Source organism: Haliotis cracherodii, unplaced genomic scaffold (genome assembly GCF_022045235.1).
Source record: "Haliotis cracherodii isolate W230 unplaced genomic scaffold, xgHalCrac1.p SCAF_23, whole genome shotgun sequence".
Lineage (NCBI taxonomy): Eukaryota > Metazoa > Mollusca > Gastropoda > Lepetellida > Haliotidae > Haliotis > Haliotis cracherodii.
Window position 1 is genome coordinate 11874578 of NW_027266279.1, and position 17930 is coordinate 11892507.

A 17930-nucleotide genomic window follows, 5' to 3' on the forward strand; every position below is an offset into this window, starting at 1 on the left:
ATGAAGCTATAATCAACACTGATACTTTTTATACAGCCTCATATCTTATTATATTGACGAAAAAAAGTCCATAAAACACATAAAGCATAAAATATTTCATAAGTCAATCAATAAATGAAGAGGTTTCGTGTATAACAGCATGTTTCTGTACAACTCCTTGTCCTCTCAATTTGTTTGTTGTCAGAAATATTCCAGCTTTATCACGGCGGTCTGTAAATAATCGAGTCTGGACCAGACAATCCAGTGATTGATATCATGAGCATTGATCCACACAATTGGGATTGATGACATGCATCAATCAAGTCAGCGAGCCTGACCACCTGATCCCGTTAGTCGAAGTTTGTGACAAGCATAGTCACCTTTTACGGTAAGCATGGGTTGCTGAAGACCTCTTCTACCCCGGATCTTCACAGGTCTGTCCTCTGAGAGTAAGCAACATCAGACTGATGGTTATTCACACCTGTACATCAGTTATTAACTTGAGGAAGCAAGTTACATAACCACATGTATTGGTTAATTGAGAATGTATTAGCCTCTTCCTTGACCATGTTGACATCAAATGGTAAAAATTAATAACGCTTTAAATCCTGATGAGATCATTCATATGTGAACAATTGATGAGAATTAATCAACCTGATTACCCTTGCGCACCTCCACCCCTGGGACCCCCAGCCTCACCCTTTCCACACTACAATCCCACCCCCCTACCCCAAGCTCCAACACCCTACCACCCCACCCCTAGCACCACATGACCATGAAAATGGTATACCATAAAGCTCTATTAAGTTAATCTCACTGAATTCATAAAAGAGAAATGGCCACCACATGTTTCTGATAAGGGGAGGCACTTTTAGCCCAGTCTAAGGCACCATGATTTGATGTGCAGAGTTGCGTCCCTTGGGCACGCCAGAAACCTGTGATTGTGGGTTCGAATCCCAGTTCGCCCCGATTATGTTTCTAGGTTTGTCAACATTATACCCGTGCTCGTAGGTTTCACCGAAGTGGTAAACACTGGAGATCTGCATCACTTCGCTTTTCTCCCACATTAAGCTGACACGCCACGATATAACTATAATACGGTTAAAAGTGGTGTTAAACACAACTCACTCACTCTTCATAAGGATATTCCTAGGTATGCCAAACTGATTAACAGTATTATATACTGTTATGTGCACATAGTGTGGAAAATCGGATTATACCTATAACAAAAATGAGAATAGTGTTCATCATGTTCATAGTTTGATAAGCAACTTGACCAAAACAGTTCTACAATTATCCCAGTAATGTTAAACATGTTAAATACGAACAGATAATGGCAAGCTGCAAAATTCCAGCCATATCAGTGAGACCTGTAAATAATCACATTTAGCCAGAAAAACCAATGGTTGACCTTATTAGCAATGTCGCCCGCCATTGTTTTAAAATGACACTCAATCAGCATGACCACATTGATCTATTTTAGTCAACTCTTACTACAAGCCTTGATTTACATGGAACTGATTCTGACCCATGCAGTTAGCCTTGCTCCGGGCTGTACTGAAAGAAAAATGCATGGATGTGTTGTAATTCTATCCTCCTTATAGGCAAGTCTAGATATGTGGACAGGACTATAGTCTCTTATAGAGACAACTTGTTCATATTAGTTACATAATCTAGAAATTATGATGTAAAATAATAATTATTGCCTAAGAGACGTGTGCAAGTCTATGTGGTAGGTCATCAGTGAATATACCAAGACACCTAACATATGCAACCAATAAATGGTAAGGAAATTTACAACTCCCCTGACACTGACAGATGGCCACGGTCAGCCCATGACTGATTTGTACATTCAGTCAGTGTCAGAACCAAGTTGGTCAGGTAAATCTCACACAACTTGATCTTCTACCTGTCGGTTTCATGAGCAGTATCTGTCAGTCAAGCATGTTACTGTCCTGCTGCCGTGTCACTGATTGACATAAACAAGCTAGCAGCCTCATTAATACTTCAGGAAACACCCTACAATGACCACTGTGCAGTGTTGGGATTCCCAACACGATTGACAGGATCAGCTGGTTGATATTGACATAAAGTTACAATCCCTGCTGATCAATTGTTTTACTCTGGTGTTTACATTTGTTTGAAGAGCAGACAGTTTCGATACTGTGTTTAATGACATACAATGTCAGATATTATTTTTCAAAGGCTTGAATTATTGTTAGATATTTGGCATGTTGACCAAAGAATTGAGTTCAATGCATTTAGTAAATGTAAGTGTAAAAAACTATTTCATAAATAATCTTATCTAAAATTAATCAGATTGAAATATGGTTTTAATGAAAAATATTTTTATGTACATCATGATCATAATATTGCAATGAGAATATTTATATTATCATATTTAATGATATATGACTCTAAGTTTATAAGTTTACAGTACTTTGCAGAATATTTTGACTTTCACTCACATATTTTGTTTGATAACAAAATCATGATAATATCAGCTGTGAAATCATACAAAATGTTAAAACATTATCAAAATTGCAGATCAAAGGCATTAAACCAGATAATTTAGGTGATTTAGGAGCAATTAAGATGAATATATTTTCTGCTCAATGTCAAGTCTTCGAATTATGTGTATTTTAATGACAGAATCACAATGAGATGGTATTATAAACACATTAAGATGTCAAATTGTCCCTTACAACTTTGACAGCATCTCAATCAAATCACGTGGTCCTTAAAACTGACTGCTTCATAATCTACAGCTTCTGGGATAGTCTTTTGAGACTTAAAAACACACATAATCGATTTTTGTGGGTGAGTTGGTCCAACCGGTGTCTCAAGCTGAATCCTTTTGTCTGAACACAACATTAATCAACAGCTGTTCTCTCGCCAGATCCACGACCGTGAAACACTCGAGGGGGTCGTGTTAGGAAGTTTTATCAATTCAATGTAACATTCATTAGAGAACCAATGTCGACGCAAATCTTTCATAGGGGTCATTATTGATTTCTTTCAAGCCATTAAGGCGTAATCACTTGATATGGCAACGTTCGGATCAAATAACTAGAAAGCAACTGCGTATCCGTTTGTGAATTTTGATATAATTTAAATATTGTCGTTTTCTGTAGAATATTGCGTTTGTTTTCCGATTCCCAAACCTAAGAAATGCACAGTAAACAAAAGGGAGCGCTAGCATAGCACATATATCATTAATAGCGCCTAATGCACTGCACATGTTATCTACCGCCGTTCTTGCGCTGAAAAGAATAAGTGCAGAAATCCCCAGCGAAAACGGCTCGAATTACCACGTGCACATTCCCGCACTCTTCGCCGTCTCAAAACAACGAAGATAACGGTAAATTTTCGCCAGCGACCTTTCGTTCTGAGGAATATATAGTATGCATGTACCTAGTTATTTTTATTCCTCGGAATAAGAACAGATCACACACACACCCCACCCCCCAAGAATGTAAGATTGACATGTAACAGAACGCGAAACATATATACACTGAGGTCGTGTGCATGACACGTCAGATTCGAGGCATCATGGTACATGTATTCTCCATACATTAGCAAGGGCATGGTGACAGCGTGGCCTGTTAAAGTATATAATGACATGTTTGGATTAAACACACGATTTATTGTGTTGTGACTGTTGGAAAATAAAAACACGATGCCAAACATGATTTTAGCATCAATGACACCAAAAACAATAAATGGCTATGGGGTATGTTTACGAGATCGGGTCAAGTCATTATGATCAGCATAGTAAATGAAACAGCTTACCTAGCTAATCTGCAGTCAAATTCCCGTCTGAAGTAAACTCCACAGGCGAAATGTGTCGGGCTACCACTCAGAGAAATCTGCGACAGTGTCGGACAAAGCAGATGACCAATTTCACAAATTCACTGTAATGAATCGGCAGTACTATGCCTCTTTACCGAGCGTATGATGTCCTTTTTTGCCGGCTTTTGTCCATCTACTTGAGGAATCAAACGCAAGCCTCTATTTATCTACCTCCTCCTTTCTCCCCCTTTTCTACCGCTAGCCCAGCTATCTTTGCAACAGATAGCGCCGGTGTTCTTGCTAGCAGACTCTCACCGAACATGAGAACCGATGGTAAAAACAGATTGCAGGCATTACTCGTCCGTATCAGTTGCAGTCTAATTTTGAATTCACCAACCTTTGACCTGCTTCCTGACTCATTCTGATTGATCCATATTGGTCACGTGGCTGGTACAACTCGCACCTGCTGCCCGGAATGTTTACATCACGTGACGATATTACTATTTATAGCCTTTACACACGTGGGGACCGATCCAGCCATGTGATGGATGCTTCGGCCACTCCGTTTCACATAACGGGTAAAATAGTGATGCGGGGGAGCTCATCCCGTCACAACTGAGCAGCGCTGTCATTCGTATTGGGGACACGTTGTCTGCGAGATGTGGGGATGGTGGTATACAGGGAATATCTGAAACTGTGACCGTTTGATGGAGTTTTATGTTACGTTAACATGAGGTTTGTAATCTCATTTACGTAACGCATTGATCGCTGCTTAAAGACTTTCGCGTGGCAGGGGCTTCGATAATGTGGTTATAATTTGTGTCAAGGGTGAAAGAGATATTACCTTTGTAATGTTTCAAAGAAGTTCTAGTTATGTTTTTTTTTTTAAATTGAGTGAAACCGGTTAACGATAAATTCTAGAAAATATTCTTTTTTTTCCACATTAAAAAAAATAAATAACATCGTTCGGGGGACATGCTGAATTTTCTGAAAATAATATGTTATGCTTTCCCCCAAACGTTTTTCTTCAATCGCCGACTAAAACAATATACTATCTCCAACAAGAAACCATTCGGATGTTATTTCCAAAATATTTGATATGCGAAATTATCAAACGTTTTACGGGGCTTATTTTGATATTTTACCCTGCTATGACCTTTGACCTCCACGTGGCTTCAGTTGCCTTGTAATGTTGCTTTTTCAACATGATTTTTAAAAATAAATTTGGAGCAGACATATTGTACGTTACTGATAACAATGGAGCTTCATGTTCAGTATGTTGTATGTTGAATAACATGACACGTAGTGCATGTTGATACTTCGCACAGCTTCATCCGTTTTTAAGGTCACGTAGGGGCGGTCGGGTAGCCTAGTGGTTAAAGCGTTCGCTCGTCACGCCGAAGACTCGGGTTCGATTCCCGACATGGGTACAATATGTGAAGCCCTTTTCTGGTGTCACCCGCCGTGAGATTGCTGGAATATTGCCAAAAGCGGCGTAAAACCATACTCACTCACTCATTTGACCATGTTCACAACCAGTTGTGCGTGCATCAACGTGTGATTTTGTGAACATGCAGTATGTTGGTACCCTTTTACATATTCGTTTGTTTCAACATACCGGGTATTTAATATTCTAGAAAAGTTTAGGGGAGCTTTGGGTACACGAAACTACTCTTATTTGGTCTGCCTTGTAGAAACTCTGGGATCCGTCGGGATACTTCGTGATCTCTCGGAGCTTTAAGGGAGACCAGGCTCGGTTGAACTGGCAGATCCAGCAAACTCGATTCGCGTCAATTAACACAAAATTTGTTTATCTGCCAACTCAAATCTTGTGATGTATACAAATAAAGCAGGTGATGGTTAACCTTATTCCACAGGAACTGTCTCAGTTTTCACAAGTCTTTTATAAGTACAACGTCTGGACAGACCGAAAATGGACACAATATAGTGGAACATAGTCACCCTTTAACCGTATACTGTCCGCGTCACAATATTGTTTATGAGAAGGATATACACATTGCGAATAGAACTTGCGGAATAAGAATAGTGATACTAATTGCTCCGACGATGACAAACGGGCGTGTTTTGTCACGGAGTCTGTATAAATCCTATATTCATACTCCCTGATTGTGTGTTCGTAACGTTTATGTCGACTAAATTGGGTGTACGTTGCTGCATCTATATACCAGCCTATTGTTTCCAAAACGAATCCCACGACAAGATACATGCATACAGGAGACAGCCAGACAATGTTTATTGATTGCGGCAGGATTCCGAAAGATTAAATTGTCACAGACATACGTGACTCATAGATGTCTAGTCCCTACACGTCGATATCCGACTTGAGAGCGTTGGATTGCGTCAGGGTCTGCGACTGATGCAACAGTCAGGTCATTCGGACATATCCGACATGTTACGTTGCCCTTCGGTTTTCTTCGGAAACGGTACAACGGACAACGCATAGTCTCCATGCTAAATTCAACCAGAGAAGCTAGCGAACGAAACATAATGTTATCTCTATTATATTGGAGTGAGTGAGGCAAATGTGTTTTAAACTGAAGTCAAAAACATTGTTACCACATCACCACGGCATGGAAATTTAATATAGCGTAAGTGTTAGTGTGTCATCAAGGAACTATCAAAAGTCTTAAGACATTATGGCCACCCGTTTCCCTTTAACTAACCCTGTACGACAAGCATGGCGTCTTGGGTGGCCGATTTATTCCCCGATCCCTGTGAGGATTTGGGGGAGAATGTATGTCATATAAGTACCCATGCTTGTCATGCAAGATTGAACTGAAGGTGGGACGGGTGCAGTTACAGGCTGACCAAGCGTCCATCGTTGTTTATGCTCTCAACCACGGGTCCGCTTTCCTAAGACATGATTAATTACGGGGCGGTCGGGTAGCCTAGTGGTTGGAGCTTCAGCTCGTCACACCGAAGACCCGGGTTCGATTCCCGACATGGGTACAATATGTGAAGCCCATTTCTGGCGTCGACCGCCGTGATATTTCTAAAAGCGGCGTAAAACCAAACTCACTTAATCATGGTTAATTACACCCGCCGTGATGTTGCTGTTTGCAGCGTAAACAACATTCACTCACTCAGTCATCACCTGGATGCGCACAGAGGAGGCACGGAAAACTGGCTGGTCTATGTTTACGCATGCGCTCACATTTACAGCGGCACGCGACCAAGATTCTTGCTTCATCACAGGTTGATGGCTTGCTTATGTCCAAACAGAAACATCCAGCCAGATGGTCCATTTGTAAACACACAGATGCGTCTGGCATGCGAAAAATACACAAATGCGAGAGTTCTGTTGTGTAAAATGGTTTATTGGACATTGTACTATGGAGCGGCAGGTTGCAGCGCCAATTGTCAAGTCCTGGAGCTATTTAATGCACCAATTAAACATACTGTAAATGATGTTGGCACTGGGGTTTACAAAAACAAACAAAACAATGTTAAGTATGTGTTTTTATAACTGAAGACTTCTGTACAGCAACGTCGAATGATATAGTTCTATACATGCATGGAGCCGATGAAAGTTACGAAAGGGTTCGATGAAAGGATATATATAATATATCACGGACTTGTATATATGTTATATAGGTCCGTGATATATAATAACCTTATTCAATTATGTTCTATACATGCATGGAGCCGATGAAAGTTACGAAAGGGTTCGATGAAAGGATATATATAATATATCACGGACTTGTATATATGTTATATAGGTCCGTAATATATAATAACCTTATTCAATTATGTTCTATACATGCATGGAGCCGATGAAAGTTACGAAAGGGTTCGATGAAAGTATATATATAATATATCACGGACTTGTATATATGTTATATAGGTCCGTGATACATAATAACCTTATTCAATTATGTTCTATACATGCATGGAGCCGATGAAAGTTACGAAAGGGTTCGATGAAAGTATATATATAATATATCACGGACTTGTATATATGTTATATAGGTCCGTGATATATAATAACCTTATTCAATTATGTTCTATACATGCATGGAGCCGATGAAAGTTACGAAAGGGTTCGATGAAAGGATATATATAATATATCACGGACTTGTATATATGTTATATAGGTCCGTAATATATAATAACCTTATTCAATTATGTTCTATACATGCATGGAGCCGATGAAAGTTACGAAAGGGTTCGATGAAAGTATATATATAATATATCACGGACTTGTATATATGTTATATAGGTCCGTGATATATAATAACCTTATTCAATTATGTTCTATACATGCATGGAGCCGATGAAAGTTACGAAAGGGTTCGATGAAAGTATATATATAATATATCACGGACTTGTATATATGTTATATAGGTCCGTGATATATAATAACCTTATTCAATTATGTTCTATACATGCATGGAGCCGATGAAAGTTACGAAAGGGTTCGATGAAAGTATATATATAATATATCACGGACTTGTATATATGTTATATAGGTCCGTGATATATAATAACCTTATTCAATTATGTTCTATACATGCATGGAGCCGATGAAAGTTACGAAAGGGTTCGATGAAAGTATATATATAATATATCACGGACTTGTATATATGTTATATAGGTCCGTGATATATAATAACCTTATTCAATTATGTTCTATACATGCATGGAGCCGATGAAAGTTACGAAAGGGTTCGATGAAAGTATATATATAATATATCACGGACTTGTATATATGTTATATAGGTCCGTGATATATAATAACCTTATTCAATTATGTTCTATACATGCATGGAGCCGATGAAAGTTACGAAAGGGTTCGATGAAAGTATATATATAATATATCACGGACTTGTATATATGTTATATAGGTCCGTGATATATAATAACCTTATTCAATTATGTTCTATACATGCATGGAGCCGATGAAAGTTACGAAAGGGTTCGATGAAAGTATATATATAATATATCACGGACTTGTATATATGTTATATAGGTCCGTGATATATAATAACCTTATTCAATTATGTTCTATACATGCATGGAGCCGATGAAAGTTACGAAAGGGTTCGATGAAAGGATATATATAATATATCGCGGACTTGTATATATGTTGTATAGGTCCGTGATATATAATAACCTTATTCAATTATGTTCTATACATGCATGGAGCCGATGAAAGTTACGAAAGGGTTCGATGAAAGTATATATATAATATATCACGGACTTGTATATATGTTATATAGGTCCGTGATATATAATAACCTTATTCAATTATGTTCTATACATGCATGGAGCCGATGAAAGTTACGAAAGGGTTCGATGAAAGTATATATATAATATATCACGGACTTGTATATATGTTATATAGGTCCGTGATATATAATAACCTTATTCAATTATGTTCTATACATGCATGGAGCCGATGAAAGTTACGAAAGGGTTCGATGAAAGTATATATATAATACTATATATATATATATATATATCACATATATATAGTAATAATTAAATAACCTTATTCAGTTATGTCCCGATGAGACTCGTACATGGTACCAGTTGAAAGCGCTAGCCAATTAAAGCTATGTTCAATTCGTGCTTGTCAAAACTCCTTTATATAAATTATATGCGCGCAACTGATAATAACAAACTGGATATATTTTTACAGGACATTTGTTCCAATCCCATGTATTGAAAGTTTTTTCTTCAACAAAATGTAAATACTTTTTGAGTTACAGTATATAAATACTTTTTGTTCCTTACAACTTAAAGCTGTATATTAAGCATAATGAGTATCAATTTTGACATCTCACAGTATGAGTTAGCCGTGGTTCGAGACAAGCGGAGCACCCTCATAATATCGACCTATTGATGAAGAGTTCCGTCATAAAAAAGGGTCATGTGGGCTTCTTTGTTCGGGTTTGGATGGCTTGTTTAAATGTTGGCTCTTTCGTCTATAGCTTCCCAGATTCCCCTAAAACATATAAGCTTAATCAATATCATATTTCCTTTCAACTTTTTTCAGTACAAGGATGTAACATTTTCGAACGTCTTTCACACAAAACCAGAAGTAGATTCTCATCCGAAATCTTTAACACTAAAGGGTCGTTAATTACCCTTCCCGTCACGACTATATACATATCACATGACCTATGTCAGTGGCACCCCACCCGTCTGTTCCTTTGGCATTTGTGTCTGTGCTGTGACATCTCCAGGCACCGTTCTGCGTAACACAATACATGATGGGGTGAGGTGGAAACTCGCGGCGTGCCAGATGGCGGGAGATTTTTTTTCATTCCTGACCTCGCCACATTTACCGCAAAAATTTCAAATTCCTTTACCCAAATGTTTCTGTTCTTGGGAGATGTTATAGATGAACTTGAGAGACACCACATGATCTGGTTGCGCTGTTTGTTGTCTGGGCGAATTACGAACAGATGGAGTTATATACGCCGTTCAACCTTCTTGTGTTCGTATCGCTTGATAGGAACGTGACTTTTGATGGGGTTATTATGATGAAGATAGCGATCTCATAAGTCCATCTATGCCCGATCCCTTTGGAGAACACAAACGATGTCTTCGGTGAATGAGTGAGTGCGTTTGGTCTTAGCGGCGTTTTAAACAGTATTTTACCATGTGTCTGCTCAATGAAAAAGGAAGCCACAGTGATGAATGAATGCATGGATGTCTACCACTTTAGTCAAACCAACGAGCTCTAGTATGGTGCTGACAATACTAGAAAAATAATCAGGCGAATCCACGATCACAGATCCTGACACGCCCAAGGGACGCTACTCATATCCATAAACGGCCCGGCTGTCCGTGCTTCATGAATCAGTATCATGAACACAACACACACAGTCACAATATATACCAAAAAATAGGAACTCAGAATCTGTTAATAGAGACGTTTCTCTACGTCTCTGTACCCATGAAAAAAACTAGCTACGGATCAGTTGAGAAACACATGGTTGTCATAACATTCCCGATGCATCCCCAAAACGACCGATTGATTAACCATGTGACACTCATTTCACTCCATGTCGTTCTTTTGTGATACGAAGCATTTGAACCGTGCCCTTGACGTTCTTTTAGTTTATTGATACATTCTCTATGTGAATTCCAGAACAAAATAGGACACAATTTTAAGTGTCCCATGCTTATCGCTAAAAATCGCATGGTCGGTTTCGCCCATTGCGTATCATCGTGCCCTGGGATGGTCAGGTAGCTCGTCACGCCGAAGACCCGGGTTCGATTCCCGACATGGGTCCAATTTGTGAAGCCCATTTCTGGTGTCCCCCGCCGAGATATTCCTGGAATATTGCTAAAAGCGGCGTAAAACCATACTCACTCACTCACTCATCGTACCCTGGCTGGTTCGATGTTCATGCTTTTGATCACTGGTTTGTCTGATCCAGACTCGAGTTGTTTGTGATATAATGCTGAATTCGACGTAAAACACCATCCACTCCCTGTTAGATTTAATTAGATCACTTGATATGAAGCGGTCCACAATAAGCAACGTAACACAATACCGATGTAACAATATAGGTGTTTTCACAAGCAAGTGAATGCTCATGGCACTATATTATTATTACCCCTGTCAAGGCATCCGTTAGTCCTGCACCATGACCGTGGAATATATTTATTTTATGAAAAAATAATAATCTAGAAATGCATACAAAAGCAAGTCTAGCCAGCTCAAGGTAGCTCTATCTGAAATCAGCATAGGGAATTTTTTTATTTTTAGAGTCAAGAAGGATATTGTGTAATATAAGATTTCAGAGACTAAATGTTAGTCTAGGGATCCGTGTGCACTCGATTTTCGTTCTCAGCTCCCTGGGGAATATAAGACAAGTTGACTGTGAGGTGCTAGAAGGTTATCAGTCACATTACGATCTCATCCTACCGGGTACCCATTCACTGCTATATGCACATGAACACAGGCATATTCAGGAATATATGGCTACATGTACCATTTCAGATATTCTTGGTAATAGCGAATTAACAAAGTCTAGATGTATGCAAGCCCTTTTTTATGTAACTCGTAAAGTTTAAAAACAGGCAACTCGCTTCCTTTTGAATCTGTCACTTTCACCTGGTGCTTTAATTTAAACCCAGGTGAAGCGTGTTGATTTCTCCGTTGCTACTCCATCAAACTCTGCTTCTTTAGGGGTTGAACATACTTCGGCATTGTTTTCATATGTGGTAAATTCATTTATGGTAAGGCTCGCATCTGACAATAACTCTTGTACAAACACATCCCAAACAATCTAAAGCTCATGGCGTGATTGGTCGAAAACAATCATAAATTCATATTCAATACCGACACAACGAGTTTGTAAATTTCAAATTGTATCACCATTCACAAGAACTCAATGTTTGTCGTCAGAGCCCACTGAGATGAGGACCCGGAGGTCACATTGTGTGACCTGGGCCCACTTGCACAAAGCGATCTTAGCACTAAGATGATCGTAACTCCCATACTTTAACATAGGCTTACAATAGTCTTAGCGCTAAGATCGCTTTGTGCAAGTGGGCCCAGGTTCTTAGCGTGTCACCTTGCCCCGATTCACTGATTTCAGTCGATGATTTTCCTTTCCAAGACTGGACAGGTGGCCTTTAAACAGCATGGATATTGCCGTTTTGTGTCAAAGAACATGCTCGGTGTGACTCATGTTTAAGTACCTCTGGTGCGGTTGGTTAGCCGTGTGGTTAAAACGTTTGCTCATCGCGCTGACTATCCTGGTTTGATTCCCCACAAAGATAGCTCCCCCTTTATCTGGCTGGAATATTGCTAAATTCACTCACTGTGGTCTCAGGGATTACAAGAGAAAAACAGTCAATCTTAACCATGGGTGATCTGTTCGGGCATGGCCATAAATGTTTTGTGGGAAGGCATAGAATTAAAGTAGCACTTAGTTGCGCTTGTATTAACCCTTAAATCTATGCTGATCCAAGAGGCTCGTTTTGCATCCACAAGCATTAATCTAACCTCAAAAATGTATATCAACCATATGGTGAATACAAGGTGGGGGGTCGGTTCAAGCCTTGAGCACCACATATGTGTAACCACTTAAATAACTGTGTTTGGTTGGCGCATTGCAGAATAAAATGAAGCCCGTGGAATGCGATTAATATCTAAGTTTCAAGACTTACTAAACATGGAATTTACATTTGCTTTTGCAAAATGTACTGAAATGAACATGTGAACTTCACAAGTGGTATGGAAGTAAAAACTGATTGCTTTGGTTTTTTTGTTAGTTGTTTAACGCCGCACTTGGCAATGTTCCAGCTGTATGGTTACCTGTGTCTCTTATCCAGTGTATCTTTTTCCCATACTATTATATGACATATGTATCATGAGTGAGTGAGTGAGTTTGGTTTTACGGCGATTTTAGCAATATTCCAACAATATCACGACGGGGGAACACCAGAAATGGGCTTCACACATTGTACCCATGTCGGGAATCGAACCCGGTCTTTGACGTGACGTGCGAACGCTTTGACCAGAAGGCTACCCGACTGCTCCTGTACGTATCATGACACAATGGGCATATTATAAACTGGACAGTCGAGGGCGGATGGGAATTTTGCTTGATAGAACAAAACTTTTCGCGACACTGCTGCAAGATATATTAACCGAGCTCCAGGTAAGTTTTTGAGCAATTGAGGTTTTACTCGAAGGATCTATTTTTTAATTGGGTTATTAGAATTTCATTTTTTAACCAACATTTTTTCACTCATCTATTCATCACTCTATTCGGGCAATCTCATTAAAATCAGATCTTAGTTCTCGCTACCCCTAAACAAAGATCTGAGGACATCCCATTACGGGTCACGTCAGACCGACCTTTCGCGAATTTTGACCGACTAATGAATTGACTGACAAGAAATCGACATTAGCCAATCAGAAGGCAGCTTTCTCGAGCTTTACGACACTAGTTTCAAACTGGCGACTACGCTTCGAAACATAGTTTGACGTATTCACGATTAAAAAAATTAAAACTAATAAGAAGAACACTCTGGAATGGCTTATAGAAGGCCTATATTGTATGGATATAATAATAAAACCCGTAACTGTCGTTCGGAATACCCCGTGTTAAATATTTCTTGGTTGCATGATTAGAATACCACATTTCGACTGTCACTTTCATGATCTGGTAAGCGACGCGCTGATTGGTCAGATGAAAGGTCGTTCTGACGTGACCCCTAATGGGATGTCCTCAGATCTTTGTTTAGCGGTAGCAAGTACAAAGATCTGATTTTAATGAGATTGTCTATTCGGGTTATCCCAAAATGAGTAAATATTTTACGATTTCCAAAAAATGAAATAATGTTTTAGATGTTTATAACGGTTCAACATACAGGCTTGACTCGGAAAGTAAATTAGCTCGTAATTGTGTTTCGGAAATAAACTCCGTTGTTCGCATGCAGAAAAAAAGCTTCATTGGGTACTTACGTGTGCTTTTTTCATACGTTTGAGTTTTTCATTTCATGCATGCGTTTCTGTAGGCAAGGTAATTGAAAGTAATTGGGTTTTGAATATTTTGGGAGGTATTTTACGCAACTACGCAGCTTATCCGTAGCTCTGAATATTATTTTTTTTAAAGTAGGCGAGCGCTTTTTTAGTTTCGCCAAACAATCATGAAAGTATTAGTTGTTGTGGCGAATCAGGACAAGCAGACCTTCGGTGCTGGCGACGTTGATACTGGTGCAGGTTACAGACTGGAAGAGTGATCTGATGACGAAGGGTCATGAATTGCTGAATTATGACTGTATAACTGTACATCCCACGGGGATCCTATTCTCGTCCCATACTACGTGGTAATTGTATCACGTGAGCCCCTAAATGGCCGAGTAGCCTCATGTGTATTCCGTGACAGGTGCTCTTGCAGGTTACACTAAAGTACAGATACTCTGGACCTGTTCGCCACCATAATATTACACTTTCATTTCGATGACGTCATTTCTCTTTTCAGTAAACCTATTGTCTGTCATACAGACCCTGAAACAAATACATCCTAAACAGCCAATGCAATTCTATAACATATGGCAAGTCAAAATTACTGCAGTTTTAAGTAAGGGCTCCTCTTTATTATATTTCCTAAGGATAATTCAACAAATTTTAATACGTTCAGACACTAGACGTTAGTCTAGTAAACCTATAGCATAGAATATCTCTCGCTCATGATTGTAATTTGATGGAACGATTATGTCTAACGCCCTGTCATTCAAACCGGGGCTTAAAACGAAGTTTCAGGGTATAGATAGAATATAGATAATAATACACTGGATAATCGAGGATGATTTGTTTGTTGTTTAAAGCCGCACTCAGCAATACTGCAGCTATATGACGGCGGTCTGTAAATAATCGAGTCTGGACCAGACAATCCAGGGATTGACATCATGAGCATCGATCCACGCCATTGGGATACGATGACATGCATCAACCAAGTCAGCGAGCCTCACCACCCGATCCCGTTAGTCGCCTCATACGACAAGCAGAGTCGCCTTTTATGGCAAGCATGGGTTGTTGAAGACCTATTCTACCCCGGATCTTCAGGGGTCTAATCGAGGATTAAATTGATGAAGTATATTGCCGTGTTTAAAGGAATATGTTTTATTCATTTTGTCGTCGGCTGAGAGGCGCAATAGGTGGGGCAGTGGGACTAGATTGGTTTCTATGCCTGGTTTCACAATCCGGAATAGCGGAGTAAGTTTGTTTTTGTTGTTGTTTAGCGCCGCTCTCAACAAAATAGCGGCGTAAGGTATTAAGAGATGACACGAACATTTTAAATTTGGACCGTAGACGTTCTTTAGTGGCTTTCGCTGACGCAGTATCTCTATTTGAACTCCAGTATGCAGACATGATACATTTACCTATTTTTTGTGTTCCATATGCCATTTGCTTGATGTATAGTGTGCAAATCTACCCGAAAACATCGCAAACGTTAAATCAAGAAGCTTTCAACCAAATAGTAAATCAGTATCATGTAATGCTGAATGTGTCTTAAAAAACATCATATTCTCGAAAAGATGGTCAGATTCGAATACAGTATGATTTAGAGCTTGATAGGCGAAGTTGTTTTTTGGCTTGTGCTATTAATCTTGATAAGTTACCATATGGCAGTTCCTTCCAAACCAAACACCGGATACACAACACGTGTAAAAACGGACTACCATACAAAACCGAAACGAAACCTTCTCCCACGTGTCCTCGCCCTTACTCTCAGACCCTATCCCCCAACCTGCTCTTTGGGCGTAATCACCAAACGGTAGATATGTTCCTGAAATAGTTCACCGTAATCGTGCTCGAGTGACCTTTGACGGTGACTTCTGACCTATAACCTCAGTGTGCATCTGGCAGATAGTATAAGTCTTGCAAACATTGTGAAGCATTGCGGCAGATGTGCCCAGTGCATGAAGCTCATCTCGGGGATAGAGCGTGGGAACGCGTAAACCGATACTTATCTTACCTATATCATTCAGTTACCTATTAGTCCGTCAGAGCGAGGAGGCAACCTCTGTCGGTTCTTTCGCCGGAAGTGCGCAAGCAGACGGCAACACCTCTGGTATGATTTTGTAAAAACAAATATGGTTGATGTGAAAATAGGAACTTATGGAACAATGCGAATTAGGAAATGTCACAAAAATACCAAATGTTCGTTTTGATCATTACTTCGTTGTCCTAATCATCCCACTATGTGAAGCTCCTCTTCCGTCTCCATTAACAGTTCAATTGTTCTAAGGTGACTGAAAGCTTCCCGCATCACGAATCCATTATCGAAGCGCCGTAATGTCTTTGTAAACAAAGCCCTTTCTTTTAATGTTTCCCTGAGCAGTTGTACTGAAGAATATCGGCGGAGTCTTTATAGACATTTAGCGGGGCACGGGTGGCCCAGTCGTCTTAGGCGCCGCAATTCGCTGTGCAGAGTTAGGCACGCCAGAAACCTATGGTAGTGGGTTCGAATCCTGGTTCGCCCCGATTATGATTTCCAGGTTTGTCAGCATCATACCCGTGCTCTTGGGTTTCACCGAAGTGGTAAACGTCTGAGACCTGCATCGCTTCGGGTTTCCTCCAACATTAGGCTGACACGCCGTGATAGAACTGTTAAAAGCGGCGTAAAACCCAACTCACTCACTCTTATCGACATTTGTGACAGTGAGGTTCTAAGTGGTTAAAGCGTTCGCTCGCCACGCTGAAGACCCGGGTTCGATTCCCCACATGGTTACAACGTGTGAAGCCAATTTCTGGTGTGTCCTCCCCCCACACGTGATATTGCTGGAATAATGCTAAAAACGGCGTAACTTCATACTCACTCACTCACTCACTCACTCACTCACTCATATCAGTCAGTTGTGTCACGTACAAGTAGTGTAAATGTGACTGTGAAATATTCATACATATATTCCGATCACCTTCGTCGCAGAAATGGTTGCATCCTTATGGGGGCACTCTGGTCGTTTTGTTCGAAATTCGCCCCAATCGTCATCTTTTGTCTGTTAGCACCGGTTCCTTCTCATGGCTTGATGGGTTAACGTCCTTGACATACTTTTCTCTTCAGACCCGTGAAGATCCGGGGTAGAATAGGTCTTCAGCAACCCATGCTTGCCGTAAAAAGCAACTATGCTTGTCGTATGAGGCGACTAACGGGATCGGGTGGTCAGGCTCGCTGACTTGGTTGATGCATGTCATTGTATCCTATTGTGTAGATCGATGCTCATGATGTCAATCACTGGATTGTCTGATCCAGAATCGATTGTTTACAGACCGCCGTCATATAAGTGGAATATTGCCGAGTGCGGCGTTAGACAACAAACAAACAAACTTTTCTCTTTATTTGACATTGGTCGCCGAGATAGGGATATATTTTCTGCTCAAAGCATTTCTTCACAGTAAACTAAGCTACCCAGTTCAATATGAAGTCACATAAGCACAGAAATGAATGCATATTTGGTCCATGCACAAGCGCACATACAATTATATTTAAAAGGGATTGCACTTAAAATAAATACAGTGACTGGAAATATTTCGGGGAAAACAATTGCGTTTGTTAGCCAAACATTTGTCAATTATTTTTTATTTTTTATGTAGATTGTTACAAATGATGTAATCGCACGCCCTCTCTGGATCCATGCGTGAATGATGCACGATGCACAGA

General features: G+C 39.8%; 2 protein-coding genes across 2 annotated transcripts in view; one reads left to right on the forward strand and one right to left on the reverse strand.

Moving 5' to 3' along the window:
- LOC139472014 (uncharacterized) overlaps window positions 1–4139 on the reverse strand; it is an 84196-nt gene extending 80057 nt beyond the window's left edge. The window contains exon 1 of the mRNA XM_071254522.1: window positions 3772–4139. The gene's annotated coding sequence lies outside the window, so the exon portion shown is untranslated. The remainder of the gene's footprint in view (window positions 1–3771) is intronic.
- The window catches only part of LOC139472013 (ATP-dependent translocase ABCB1-like), a 161448-nt gene that overhangs the window by 129359 nt on the left and 14159 nt on the right, over window positions 1–17930 (forward strand). The gene's annotated exons all lie outside the window — the stretch shown is intronic.